Source organism: Camellia sinensis, chromosome 1, assembly GCF_055761805.1.
Source record: "Camellia sinensis isolate YWXY chromosome 1, ASM5576180v1, whole genome shotgun sequence".
In the NCBI taxonomy this organism is placed as follows: Eukaryota; Viridiplantae; Streptophyta; class Magnoliopsida; order Ericales; family Theaceae; genus Camellia; species Camellia sinensis.
Genome location: NC_138961.1, coordinates 1,579,600 through 1,593,053, shown reverse-complemented (window position 1 = coordinate 1,593,053; position 13,454 = coordinate 1,579,600).

Sequence of the window (13,454 nt, the reverse complement as noted above, 5' to 3'; positions counted from 1 at the left end):
TTTTGGATCTTTGAAAAATATATACTGAGAGAGTTTAGGGCTGAAAGGCGCTTAGCGGGGTGGTTTTGGCTGGTCCAAAGGTTATCTAAAAGACACTGTTGAACTGGGTCTAGCTCAATCCCTGTTAAGGGTCTGAACTTGGTTCTGCCTTCATGAATGGGAAGAGAAAATCCCCCAAATTTCATGGTCTTGCTGTTCTCCATTATCTGCACAAAAATTAAACTGGTTATCTTCTCTTTCTAAATAAATTTTTCTACTTAACCAATCCGTTAATTTATTATCGCTTCCTTTAATATGCTCAAATTCTACTTTATATCCTTGTCCTACTATACAATCTAAAAATTTTGCCCATCTTCTAGTACTTAATTTACGCTCGTTTAGTTTGTTATGAAATCTGACTATGGCTTCACAATCTGTCCTTATTGTAAAAGGTTTGTGCAAAAATAATCTGAATTTATTTATTGCATATACTACTCCTAGTATTTCAAAATCTAGGCTGGTCATAGTTGTATCTTTTTCTTTAAATTTTCCAGAACTGTATCTACAAATGCGTTCTTTAGTTTTACTGTCATATTTACTGGGTTTAGCTAATAATATTGTTCCCCATCCCAATTGACTTGCGTCTGTTTCTACAACTATGTATTCAGATTCTAGGGGAAGCTGTAGGTCTGGTAGGTTTTTACAAATGTCTTTTATTTTTCTAACTAGAGCTATATCTTGCTGATTGAAGTATTTCTGTCTAGTAGGTGTGGTCTTACTATAAAGGGGTCCTATTATTTTACTGAGGTTAGGAATATACATTCGTGCATAATTTAAAATTCCTAAAAAGGATTGCAGTTGCTTTGTATCTTCTAATTTATCTGGATAGTCTAAAATTTTCTTGACTATATGAGGTTGTAACCTAATTTTTCCATCTCCTAGCTCCATTCCTAAAAATTCTATGTAGGGTTTATTTAATACCATCTTTTTCTTGCTGATTATTATTCCATTATTTATGAATTCTTCTAATGTTATATACAAATGATCTATGTGACTACTTTTATCTAGACTGAACACTAATATGTCATCTATATATACCAGTATAAAACTATATTTATTAAATATACTATCCATTTTGCGCTGAAATATGGAAGGTGCATTTTTTAATCCAAAGGGCATAACTAGCCACTCATAATGTCCTTGAGGGCAACAGAAGGCTGTCCATGGTATGCTTTCCTTTTCCATTTTTATCTGCCAAAATCCTGACTTACAATCAAATTTGCTAAATATCTTTGCTGTCTGTATTCTATTTATGAGTTGGTCTTTATCTGGTATATTATATTTATCATCTTCTGTATTATCATTTAGTCTTTTATAATTTATCACCATTCTAGCTTTTCCTCTTTTTATTTCTGCATGATTTCTAACCATAAATGCTGCACTTCTGTGCGGGCTATTGCTGGGTCTAATTACTCTTAGATCTAGTAATTCCTTAATCTGTGTTCTAAATTCTTCTATGTCTGCTGGTGTATGATCTATTTGTGCTGAGGTAATCCTATAATCTTTGTTTTTTATATCTAGACTAGCTAAAATTTTATTTCTTTCCCAATATTTCATGGCCTGTTCTCCTAAAATTTCTGTTGTTTCAGCTAATCTTATTATCTCATCTAAATCATTTTCGGTTCTCCTATATATTGGTTTTTTCTTTATTTGTCCTATTTTTGCAAAAATTAATTCTAAATTAGCTGGTTGCTTAAAATCTTCTAAGTTCCAATAATCTTCCTTAAAATCAAATTCTTCTAAATCATAATTTTCTGTATCTAAGTTGTCTAAAGACGTCTTTGCTATCTCATTAGGTATATATTTTTGGGCTAGGTCGGGAAAAATATTTCTACTTGGGAATAAAAAACTAGCTGGAACGGAATCTACTCCTATGGTACCACCACGCTTCGCACGCAACTCTGATGAATGGGCTATGGTGCTAAGGGCATAAGACGTTGGGGTATGGATAGTTCGTTTGAAGAAACTAATGTTGTTTTGGCTGAGTAACATGCCACCTTGTAAGCTGAGGATGAAATTAAGTCCTAAAATGAAAGGGTGATTCTGTCGGGTATTTCCAATCCAAACCTGAGGTAAAGGGAACCACTCTATATGCTGATCTTGAGAACCTATATGATGAAAACTAATTTGGGCTCCATTAATGCAATGTGTGTATATCTGTTTAGTGCCGTCTGCTATACTAACTAAGGTTGGGGTTGTTAATGTCGTGCTCCATCCTGGGGGAACTACTTGTTGTTCAATATATGATTTACTAGCTCTTGTATCTATCATGGCATCTATACTAAGGGTTTTTGCTGCAAATTTGAGTACACAAGAAATCTCGACTAGATTTGGTTTAGGTATAACCGGATAATTAAATGGTAAGGATGTAGTATCTGGTTGGGCTTTAGAGTATTGACTAAAGGGTTGAGAATCAACTAGGTTAACTAATTCTAATGAATTCATACGCTCTTCAATTAGTTTGTCTTTTAAAGGGTATTTATTGTGAAATTGTTCTAGCTGCTGTTTAAGCTGTCTATTTTCTGATTCTAAATATTCTATATCAAAACTAGTCTTAGTTTCTATCTCGTGTATTTGTATCTTAAGTTCTCTTACTTGTAGTTCTAATTCTCTAATGGTTAAATGCAATTCTCTGCTTTCTAGACTATGATCTTCTTTAGTATTTCCTAATGTTATCTTATATGTCATATTTAATTTTTCTAGACAGACTACACAATAAGTTATGCTGCATAATAAACATTGAACTCGTTTATCTTTAGCTGGAAACCAATTACAATAGCTGCATCTAGTGGTATCAAATCCTAATCCTATTTGAAAGTTATGCTGACATTCAGTATCTGGATTACACTCCATCATAAAGAAAGTTTCTTGGGAAGGTGTTAATCCTATTTCTTGGTTGAGTTGTCCTAAAAGATTATCTATATTAGTATCACTTTCTGAATCACTATCTGAGCTTATGGCTTCTATTTGATATTCATAATCGCTGACTATACTATATACTTCTGAATCATCACTAGTTATGCTAACTATGTCTTCTTCTAAGTCTTCTATAATATGTAGTCTTTCTATCTGTTTATTATTATTTGGTCTTTGTCTTTTTGGGCAGTTTTTTGCAAAATGATTGGGTTCTCCACATATAAAACAATTGCATTTTTTGCTGCTGGGTTTTCTAACATATCTTTGTTTTCTTTTATCTTTTTCTTCTCTGGGTAATTTCTTATAATTTGTTCTATTAAAAGTTCTACTTTTTCTAATGAATTTTTGCTTTTTCCATGGTTTTCTATAATTTTTCTTCCAGTATTTTTCTTTTCTATATTTTCCATATTTTTTGTATTTTTTCCTATTATGTTCTTCTTCATATTGCTGAGGGGTATATATTACACTGCTACAAAAGCCGTAACTTTGTTTTTTCAAGTCTTTCTGTATTTTAACTTCTATACATTTTTCTTTGAGCTTATAAAATGTAAAAATTATTCTAGGTCCTATTCCTAAAGTTCCTCTTATTCTTAATTCTCCAGTGGCTATTCTTGCTGGTAAACTTGCATAATAAGCTGACCATTTGTTTTCTATCTCTCTTCCTAATTCTCCTGGTAATTTTCTAAAATATTTATTTCCTATCTCTTCATCAAAGCTTTTTCCTGTTCTTGCTGCTATGGCTAAATATTCTTTACTAAAAGGTACAATATATTTCCAACTCCCTAATGTCATTTGGTCTAACTCGGTTAATGGTATGCTTTGAGCGGAGTCATTTCCTCTAGAAGGATCATATCCTATAAGTATTTCTTTAATAAAATTTGTAAAATTCCACGGGTTATTTCCTAATTCTTTGAGCTGTTTAATTGTCTCTTCATATTTTCCCTTGAAAGTTAAATAAATATTATAAGCTGAATCTCCTAAAAGTGTTTCCATGTATTCCCACATATCTGTTGATTCATAGGGACTAGTCATCCATGCTTTTACTGCATCCTTTTCCCATCTTTCTATTACTTCCTGCCATATCTGAGGGTCGAATCTAGCTAAGTCTAAAAGGGTTCCTTGATTATGAACTGGCTGTAATTCTATACTCCTATTTGGTTGTCTACGCTTTCCATGAAATCTATAACTTTTATCTGGGTCTGCTTGACTTCGTCCTGAACTGGCTAATGGTCTTCTTCCTCCTACTGCATACTGCATTGGCTCTATTGGATCTTCTACAGTTGGTTGTGGATTATTGGTTCCTGAGCTTTCTGTAGTCATATAAAAAGTTTCTTCTAGGTGGTTAGGTTGTTCTGGTATTCTAAATATTTTGTTGGGGTGTATATTATCTTCTATGATATCATCTACATATTCCGTATGAAATTCTTGATCCAAAAATGACACTGCTTCGTCATGGGTATCTCCTCTGGCTAAGTATTCATAATATCTGGCATCTAGTATTTTATTCATGTCTTCTAGGGTAAATTTTTCTAAATCTATTTCATCAAGATTATATATCTTATTTTGTGATATAGTTTTTTCTTCTATCATTACGTAAAGCTGATTTATTTCACTACGATTATCTTGATTTTCTTCCCTATCTATACTACTAAATTCATCATCTTCAGATTTTTCTGGTGCTACATAAGTATACTGAGTAAATCTTACTGCATAATTTCCACCTGCTGTCTGGTATAATAAATTATCTTGAGGGGCTAATCTCTTTTGTCCTAAAAAATCTCCTAGTTTCCAATCTAGTGCTGCATTATCTTCAGAATTAAATTTTTTGGCTGGTAATGCTTTTATTCCTTTTGCGCCTAATAATTTAACTATCTGATCATTAGTAAGTCTATAGTGAGTATTGCTTTCTGAGACTGCTAGACCTAAAAATCCTGTGCAAACTAATAAATTCTTTTCTCCCTTTTTCATTTTATATCCTCTACTCTTTATTCCTATTTTTATCTTTTTATGAAAGGTTGAGGTTGGTAATAAAAAGTCTGGTGTAAAATAAACTATTCCTCCTTTTGAATTCATATCTAGTTCATAACTTCCTAAAATATTCTGTCCGACATCATTAAACCTATCATCATAGAGACATATAAGCACTTTAGTTCCTAAATTTTCTCTGGTTAAAGCCTTAACTCCTACCACTACTAATCCTAAATGAGTCATTTTAAGGTGTTCATTTACTGCATATTTATAGCTTTCTCTTTCTATTAAATTTAGCTCTATTTTCTCATCTTCTTGAGTCACACTAATCATTCGTTCACCATAGTGTTTAAATAAATATTGTTTTTTATGAATCTTACCTAGCTTATACACATATTTAGCTGGAATTAATTCTAACTTTTCTTTTTAAAATTTTTCTATCTGCTGTTCAACATCTATAAATTCTTCCACTTTAACATCTTCATCATCATTACGCTTTTTACTACTACTGCCTTTAATTAGCTGTTTAAACATATTTATTTTCTATAAATTTTTAAACATATTTATTTTCTATAAATTCTACACACTGGTTTCCTTGGTAATTTAAGCTTTTCAAAATATCTAGCTATATCTTCCTCGTTTACTTGAGATTGAGATTTATTGGATTGTCCTTCTATTCCTTTTTCTTTCTGAACTATTTTTTCTAAAGACACTAGACGATTTTCTAAACTATGTAGTTGTTCTGATAGGTATTCAATTTTTTCGCACAATCGAATTAAAAATAAAATTTCTATATTATTTTGTCTTACTGATATTTTATCTGATTGATTTATTCCTTGATAAGTACTAATTCCTTCCGGGTTATTATGAAAGTCTTCTGCTTGTTTTAAAATAGTCTGGTAATCTCTATTAGCTTTCTTATCAGTACTCATAAACTAGGACCTTACAAGTTGTTCTAAAATTTCTAATTTTTGTCTTAAATTATCTTGAATTTGATTAATTTGTTCTATTTGTTTAACTATTTGATTTGTTGCTGAAATTAATGTTTCTATTTCTAGCTTAGTAGGAAATTTTTCTAAATTTAAATCTATTCTTTTTTGTAGGATAGAACTACACTGATCTTGGATATAATCTAATTTTTTATCTTGATCTTTAATTATACTACGATTATTACGGAGATGATCTATAGACGAAATAAAAAGATTACTAATTTTATCTATGTCCTTTTTAATATTTTCTGCAAAATTAATCTGATAATCTATGATACTATTTAGCTGAGGATTATGTTCACTATGAAGCTGATGTGTAAAAGTTTCTTCAAAATTACAACGGAAATTATTTTTATTTACGCTAAGGCGATGGTTATGGCTGCTGAGTTCTAAATCTAGATACTCTACTTTTTTCATATACAAAATTAACTCCTACTATAAAATTATTACAAGCTACTATAATATGAAATTTATAACTAAAATCTCCAAAAATAAAAACTACTCTATTACCATAAGCAAAATGCATAAACTAATTTAAACTGTCCTAAAACCGAACACTGCTCTGATACCAATTTTTGGGGGGTTGAGTTGAGTTAGTGGTTTACCACTATATTGAAATTGGGCTGAGAATTATCTGACTAATTCTACAGTTATAGATCTTCAAGCTGTTGTATAGCTATTTTTAAGGCCTCTTGTTTTTCAGTTAGCTGTCTATTTATTTGAGAAATTTTTAAGCTGTAATTTTCTAGGGATCTGCCAGAAGCTAATGATAGAAGAAACTGATTTTTTAAACTGTAATTTTCTAGAGATCTGTTAGAAGCTAATGATAAAAGAAATTGATATCTAAATTTTTGATCTTCTAATTCTTGTATTAGATCAATACTAATTTTAATTTTATTCCTAAGGTCTTCGTCTAATGGCATATACTTTTCTTATTTTTTGAAATTTAATTTTTTAACGTCTTCTTTTAAAAGCATGCAAATTTTAATTTTTTGAAATTCTTATATGGACAATATTTCCTTAATATTTCTACTCGGGTTGCTTTCCTTTTATTCTAAAATTCTTTTCTATGGTAAAAACTATTTTTAGGAAATGTTTGTTTTCATTACATGTACTCCCACCTTGAGACTAAGTCTCGTTCAACATAGTATATTTTTATTTTCCATTTTTTACTTTTCTCTTTCTGCCTACAATTCGCCCTCCAACGCCTAACCACGGCTCACACGGGCTCTTCAGCTAAGGTCACTCAGTAACAAAATAGAAAATTAAAGATACTACGAAGGTTCAAAGCATGTAATATTAATGAGCAAACAAGCATTCTATAAACTTAGTTTTTCCACAAAGAAAATAAATTTTTAGAATAGAAAAGTTACCCTTTCGAAATATTTAAGGAAAAAGAGAAACTACTCACACTTCATATTAATAAGAAATATACTTACAGAGATTATATTACAGACTCTGAAACTCTGAAAATATTAATACACTTAGAGGTTTTTGAGAGAGGTTGGAAAATTTACAACGCAGAGTGAAGTGGTGTTTTTTCATTCTGCTTCTTTCGTTGGCATGCAAGCCAATTTATACAACTCAAAAGACTAATCTATGTCCTATGACTACCTAGACTAATCTATGACTACCTAGACTCTAGGCTTTTTAGGCCTTATGCCATATTTGAAAACTTTGCCATCTTTGACGGAAGATTGGAATGGCATGCATATAAAGACAAGACCCATATATATACAATTATATGCTTGACTCAAATCACGATATAGATAGATTTTATCAATAAAGGATTAAGATAATGACATCGGGTACTACTTTGGGCCCCATCGCATATCATTCAATCCTTTCTTTTTGACAAAATTTTGACACTATAATTTATTATAAGACACGTATAAAGATTTTCACAGCTTTTCTTTAATAAAGTAGGATAAGAGATATCTACTTTATTAAAGTAGTGATTGAAGGAAAATCTTTATTACTGACAAACTCACAAAATATCTACAAAAATCTTTTTTGTCTTTTCTTGGCGTGCATTTTTTCTGATATCTGAGGAGAATCTCTATCTTCTATGGATTTTGTCTTCTTTTGACGGTGAGCCAATTATTGATGCTGACCCATGGAGTGATGCTTGCAAGATTGAAAGAGTCACGTAGAAATATTACAAGATTAATAGAGTCTTGTAGTGGGACCCCCTGTTTTTTTTTTTTTTTTTTTTTTTACCCATACATTCTATCTGCTAGGTCGTCATGATCTGCTGCTGAGAGTTGGTCAAGTGTACTTTTTGTCTTTTTACGAAAAAATGTGCAGAAAAATAGAGAGGTGATGTGATGGAAAAAAGATAAAAAGATGAATTATATAAGTTATGTCAAACAAGACCATAATGTCATATCACTTTTTTTTATCATGTTTCCCAACATATCATTTTTTTTTATCATGTTTCCCAAAATATGTAGTTGTCCCTATTTTTTAGGGACATTATAAATACCTCTGGTTAATCCACCAAAATATGTAGTTGTCCCTATTTTTTTATTTTGTATTATTCCTTTTTTTTATTATAATTTAATTTTAGGGTAATGCACCAATAAATCATAAATTAGAAACTTTTGAACCATTTAGTCTTACATTGATAAGTCCCATTTTAGTGGTAATGATATTTTTATACATGGCATTAACGCGTGTTGTCCCAAATTTTATGGGTAAATTAGGGATTCAGTGATATAGAAATTATGTTTGTGCCAAAAAAGCTTACTATAATCTTTTTCTGTTTTCCCTTTATCCCAATCAAAACGGAAGAGATGGAAACATCATGGATTCTCGATGTTAACGAGTGTAGATTACTTTCTTTGTTATTTTTTGATTTTGAGAACGTTAAACCCTATTTTTGTGTTGCTAATTTTGACTTTTGGTTCCCCCCAAACCCTCAAAATACAAATCTCCAATTATGTCAATACAACAATTAGGATCGAGAGCTACATTATTTCGTCATTGAATTAACGTTACTGATGTATAACCGGCATGTGTACACTCCTCATGGCATCATTAGCGGTGATTGTGTTAGTGGGCAATGGCGTCAGGTATATGTTTTGATGTTGTTATTTTACTTCTTTGATAAATATTCTAATTGTGTTGTCGACATTGTTGTCTATTTTTACATGTAATATTGGGTTAGTAATGTTATAGGTTCTCATCGTATTGTTGTTGTATGTGAATGGTAATATGGGTTTGGAGTACATTGTGGGTGGTGTGGTTATTGTTTTGTTGTGGGTTTTGTAGGTATAGATGTCATTTAGCAAGTTGGTATAATTTTGTATTGCCAAATAATGATTGTGTTGTGTAATGGAGTGGTTTTTGTTGGCTGCATTTTGTCATTGTGATGTTTGTATTAATATGTGTTTTGTACACGTAAAATGGCCCATGTTTTTTGACATTGTTATGGTTATTGGGGATATAGTATTAGTTAGCGGTTTGAATCATTTGAATGTTAACTAATGTCAATGTTATAATAAGGGTGAATACCACAAAAATGAACGAACACCACACCAGTAACACCACCAACAAGGGAACATCATCCATCCACAAATTACTTCACTAAATCCCTACGGAAAAATAGAAACGTAAAAACCTACCTTACTCACGTACACCCAATATTAGAAAAAAATTCCAAACAAAATCACACATAAGAACAAATAAGGAAACTCCAAAATCCCAAAATCAATGAAATACAACATACCTAAAATAAAAGGGACTAATTGATTTGAAAGAAAACCTCTAAGACTAAATGAAACAACTTTCCTTCAAATGAGATTTATAAATAATTTTTCCTTAATTGTAGCCACATAATTTGTCATTTTATTTATTTTTCTCTTACAATCTTATTAACATTGTTGGCCATCACTAATCAAATACTAATGAATATCACTAAGTTGTCGTTTGGAATGTGGATTTTTTTGGCTTTTTATAAAAAAAAATAAAGTAGGCAAAGTCAATAAGACAAAATGTCATATCTAAATCATAATTATTTCACTTTTTCTCTCACAAAAGTAAAAATTAAAAAAAAAAACTAACTTAAACGAACTTTTTAGTTGGAATTAAAATAATTAAAAAGCTAACCTAACTTTCCAAACAAACCCAAAGTAAACAAAAAAAAAAAAAAACAATTAAGGGGTTTAACTGATTGCAGTAACTAGATTTTTAAAGAAGGAAAATGAATAAAGATAAAGAAGGAAACAAATAGGGTTGCATAGAGAAAGGTTGTGTTTGGCATAGACTATTTGGGTTAAAATAGTCACAAAAAGATAGAGTAAACTAAAAAATCAATAAAACAAAATGTTATATTCAAACAATAATCATTTCATTTTTTTTTCTTACAAAAGTCAAAAAAGTCAAAAAGTCTATCCCAAACAAGACTTTTCAGCTTCAGATATCAAAAAGCCAAAAAGTCAATCAACATTCCAAACGAAAGCAAATATAATTAAGATGAGGGATATAGGATAAATAGGGTCAATCCGTTTAAAAACAATAAATTTCAAGAAATTTTATTTTCACACACCTAGCTATCTCAGTTTACACACTTAATGAAATATTATTTTAATAACAATTATACCTGAGAGGGGAGATTTGCACCGGACAGTACGGCCGAGCTACGGTAACGTGGGTGTGGCAAACCTCACGATGCCGAGTTATCTTCTCAATTGGCGCGGTCCTCCCGCCCGTCGCACACGGCCAGGGTAGGTTGGCCGACCAGGCATGGTCTAAGGCCTGGCCGAGCTGTAACTGCTAGACGTTCGGCGATAGGCGCGCGTTAACACGGCACAACCGAGCAAATGACAGTCTGGAATGAGTCTAGGCCGAGAAGAGGACCAGTACGCTTCACCTTTAGTTAACTCGGAGAGTTTGGACCAGGATGGTGGTCGGCGTACGCCCGACTGGATAGCTCGGAAGCTCGGTCGTGTTCTCTGTAGTTGTGATTTTCTCCAGGGAATAGGCCGGTTTTGGTATGCCGGTCAAGCCAATGCACGTGAGGGAGAGGAAATCTGCTCCAGGCACGCGTCAATACCGTTTGGCAGTTTTGCATGTACTGGATGGAGGATTTGGCCTTTACACGCGTAAGGTGGTGGGAGGCGAGCACTGCCACCTGTCTAGGGAAGGACAGCAGAGGTAGTGCGCGCACAATCCTGAGGCTGCATGGCCAGCTTAGAAAAAAGAAAGGAATGTGAACGTTAGAGGCAAGCAATTGATGCAATCCGAACTACTCTCTCTCTTTCTAAAAACTATATTCTTCTTCCCCAAGTGATCTGACTTGATCGTCAGAGGGCCTATCCGGCAACCCACCACCGGGCAGCTCACCGTTTATTTGTTGCCAGGTTAGACGACGTCACGTGAAGCTTGAGCCCAAGGAGTACGGAAAGCACTAAATATTTCGCCCCCGTACAATTGGCGCCGTCTGTGGAAAGTCTTTGATGCTCAAACCTTGCTCTTCAAGCTTCTTCGACCACTTTCATGGCCAACAACGACGAAACTCCACTGTCCGTCGTCGATGGTATCACACCAGAGTCTGTCCGACGAAGAGAGGGCCCCCCGAATGTTCCAGCCATGGCGGGCCTAGAGACTTCTTCACGAAGTGCGCGAGACAAATGCGAGAGGAGTACTGAACACTCGAAGAGTCCAGAGGGCCGTCGGCAGCGGGGGGAGTCCCGTGCGTAGTGCCTGGAGCACAGACTCAAAGACCAGGACGCCTTCATTCGCAAGATGGCGGCTGAGATGGAGATGTTGAAACGCCAGATCAAGGGGAAGGGTGTTGCTAGAGAGGGTAACCTCAGTGAGCGCACCCCGTTTCCTCGTCCTAGCAGTCGCTGCCAGGAAAGGATGCACTCTCTCTCTATCATTAGAAACTATGGGGTTGGGGATTCCAACCCAAGGGAGGACAGGTCCCTCACTCGCGACAGCACCTACCATTCCTCGCGCCCATCGTCGACGTCGCGATACTCTTTCTCCACCCGTTTCAAAGACTTGAGGGATGTGTTGGAGGAAAGGGCACGCCGTCGAAAGGCTCAGAGAGTGCCGGCGTTACAGAGGTTGAGCACCCAAGTTCGTTGTAGCGAAGAAGTGGCAATGCCAGCACCTAGGCTGATGGCCCCTACACTAGTGGACAAAGAGCTGGCGAGACTTACAGCCACGCCGCTGTCTCCAGATATCGAGAGTACACCGCTCCCTGCCAAATTCCACCAGCCTAAGTTCACCTTGTACGACGGCAAGACGGATCCGTACATGCACGTGAGTCATTACCGGTAAGCAATGGCTGGCCATCGGTGCAATGACGCCTTGATATGCCTCATATTCCCAGCAAGCTTGGGAGAACTGGGCCTGAAATGGTTCGAAAGGCTTCCAGAGGGGAGTATCGAGGGGTGGCAGCAACTAGCGGAAGCATTCGTCACCAGATTCAAAACCAACACTCAGACACTGAAGGAGGTCGACCATCTCCTAGGCATCAAGATAGAATCTGAAGGTTCGTTGAAGGCATACAATGCAAGGTACTGGGAAACTTACAATGAAATCCTTAACTGCCCTACCAATCTAGCGATCACTAAATACAAGCGGGGTCTCCCAATCGGACATAGGCTATGAGATTCGCTCACAATGCACCAGCACGCAACCATGGAGTCCTTGATGCAGCGGATCAATGAGTACATTCGTGTGGAGGACGATACCGCCTCCACGACCGAGAAGGCTAATCCGATTGCGACGGACAGAAGGGTGGCGGGGAAGGTTCACTCGGTCGGGCGGGAGGATAACTGCCCAAACGACCGGTTAAAGGATTAACGGCGTGGCCCAGACCACGATGATAGAAACAAAGGTCGCAGAAACGACCGAGCTGACGCTCCGCGTGATGCAGAGGAGGATGCCACGAGAAAACTGAAGGCGTGGACTGGAATCACCACGGTCTTTAAAATCCCTATCTACCGCACCTTGAGTAAGATCCGAGGCGAGCCTTTTGTCCGCTGGCCGACCAAGTTGGGGAATGCACAGAGAGGCTTCAATTCGAGATATCGCTGCACCTTCTATGAGGAACGGGGACACCAAACGAAGGATTGATTGCCGCTCAAACAACATTTGGAGGAGCTAGTGGTCGCGGGGCACCTTGACTAATACATCGTTGGGGGTATGAAAGTCACCCGACCGGGACAAACCGAGCCATTGGCAACCATAAAGGAAAAAGATGTGAAGAAGTTTGTTTGGAAAAATGTTATCACTCGCTTCGGTATACCGAAGGCCCTCATCTCAGATAATGGTACTCAGTTCGATGGGAAACTCTTTCGCGGATTTTGCGAAGAGCTGAAGATTGAGTTCTACAATTCAACACCGGCCTATCCTTAGTCAAATGGGCAAGCAGAGGCCTCCAACAAGACCATCCTAGACGAGCTGAAGAAGCATCTTGAAAAAGCCAAAGGGAAGTGGGCTGAAGAACTCTCTAATGTGTTCTGGGCATACCGCACTACGCCGAGGCGATAGACCGGAGAGATACCATTCGCCTTGGCCTATGGC